The 2,394-nt window shown below is 34.8% G+C and overlaps 1 pseudogene; it reads right to left on the reverse strand.

Annotated features, from left to right (window-relative positions):
* Positions 1-224: 224 nt before the first annotated feature.
* On the reverse strand, positions 225-1,579 carry LOC105472957 (tRNA (guanine(6)-N(2))-methyltransferase THUMP3 pseudogene; annotated as a pseudogene).
* Positions 1,580-2,394: the final 815 nt, after the last annotated feature.

A 2,394-nucleotide genomic window follows, 5' to 3' on the forward strand; every position in this document is an offset into this window, starting at 1 on the left:
CTTATCCATGAACATGGAATGTTTTTCCATTTGTTTGGGTCATCTCTGATTTCTTTTAGCAGTGTTTTGTAATTCACACCTTTGGCTAACCAGGGTGAAGAGCTTTGAACAGGATTAAAGCATGCAGACTGCACTTTAGTTAACACTATTTTTCTCTCAGAGTCATGCTAAACTTTCCATTTTGGGGAAGTATAAATGCTATTAGTCATCTTCATTTTTGGGGATCAACAAGGAGTTCCTCTTTCTACATCTTGTTCCGAAAGATGAACAAAAGCTTGAGGCATATGTATCAGTACATAAACCACAGCATGAAAACCCCCAATATACACCCAGTCTGTATTTGTCTTTTGCTGTACATATCACATTCCAGATAATACCTTGGTAAAGTATTTCATATCCTGAGTAAGTAGTACAGCTCAGCCTGTTGTAGTCATATAGACACAGATTATCTTCCATAGGCAAGATAGATAAAGGTTCTGGTTTCTCTTCTTGGATCCCATCCTTTTTTCCAAACGGCAAATCCATTACAATAATTTCCACAGAGCCAGTTCTCAATGGCATACTTCAGATATCCCATTGACCAGCCTCTATGGGCAAACCCCAGGATGGTTTGCCTTCTTTAATTTGTCTTCTCTTGGTCAATAAAGATTCTATGTTATTTGCTGCTTTATTCACAGCCAGTGGATTACTATCACCAGCAATATGGTAGTAGTCAGATTACTCCGTAGCTCCCTGCATTGGTATTGCTCCTCTTCCACAAATTGAATTGACTATTATATCATAAGACAGAGGATCACAGATCCAGAGCCTATTACAAGCAAGAGTTGATCTAAGAGTAATAGGTCCAAAATGTATGATATTACTTCAGTGGAGACTCTCTTCAGTAAATGCAATGTCCACAATAATTTCATTATCATGGATGTTTAAAAAAACTTTCATGTCAAAGTTGGTCGTATCAGCCTTCCACTTAAAATAATCTTGAACAGCACCCTCAAAATGTTCTGTGGCCTCATTTGAGGTAAAGTAATATTTTCTCCTGCCTGTTGCATGTGACTCTAAACTGTAGCTCTTGAGGCTCAGGTTCATATTTTGAGCTTTAGTTAGTGTCATCTTTGCAAGATGCCAAACAATCACCTACTAATATTGATACCTCCTCTATTGGTAGCTGGAGTTTCATAGTAATTGAAGATATGTGAATCTAAAGCATTGTTAGTGAATCTTTTTTAACATCTCTCTCATCTATTTTGACTTCTCGCCCATTTCAATCTTACTTCACTTAAATTCTAATTTATCTTTTTTGTCGTATTTTTTTCCTTAGGACTGGTATTAATTTTTCATACTTTTAAAGGGTTTGACCATATGAGTTTTCTGGCCAAGTCTTCAAAAAAAATCCTTTAGAACTTCATCTACTGTTTATTTGAACTGGTAATCTTGAAACTCTTGAACAACCACAAATAAGATATCAATTGACCTCAGACAATAAATTTCTGAGGTCACTTTCTGTCACTTCTACAGACTTCTGGCTCTCATGAAAGTTTACATCTAGGAATTGGTTAGGGGTTTCTTCAATATAAGACATGTTGGCAGTGCTTCCAAGATCCCTAACACTGTCCCAGACTCGGATGCATGGATAGACATGATGAGAGATGTGGGAAATATTGGTTACCAGTGCAGACCCTTTCAACTCCTGGGATTGCTTTATTAATACTTTTCAGACTGATTTGTTAGCACATATATATGCTACCAATTTTTGTATGTTGATTTTGTACCCTGCAACTCTACTGATTCATCTATTATTTGTAATATTTTGGTGGAGTTTTTGGGTTTTTCTAAATACAAGATAATGTCATTTGTAAGTGAAGAAAATTTGATTTCTTCCTTTCTAATATTGATGTCATGATTTTTTTTTCCTCTTGCCTAATTGCTCTGGCTAGAACTTCCTGGACTATATTGAATAAAAGTGGTGAAAGTGGGGATTCTTTTTCTTGTTCCAAATCTTAGAAGAAAGGTTTTCATTTTTCTCATTACCTGTTCTTCCATTCTCATTTTTTATTTCTCAATAGTATGATATTCATTGTGGGTTTGCCCTACATAGCTTTTATCAGGTTAAGTCAATTTTTGAAAGATTTTATAATATGGGAATGTTGAATTTCATTGAATGCTTTTTCAGCATCTATTGAAATAATCATATTTTTTTTTATCTTTGATTCTGGTGATGTGATGTGTCATTTTTATTGACTTGCATATGTTAAACTATTCTTGTCTCCTCGAGATCAATTCTACTTAATCATGATGAATGAACTTTTTAATGTGTTGTTGAATTCTGTTTGTTAGTATTTTGTTACTAATTTTTGCATCTAGGTTCATCACAGATACTGGCCTATCATTTTCTTT

Source organism: Macaca nemestrina, chromosome 4 (genome assembly GCF_043159975.1).
Source record: "Macaca nemestrina isolate mMacNem1 chromosome 4, mMacNem.hap1, whole genome shotgun sequence".
In the NCBI taxonomy this organism is placed as follows: Eukaryota; Metazoa; Chordata; class Mammalia; order Primates; family Cercopithecidae; genus Macaca; species Macaca nemestrina.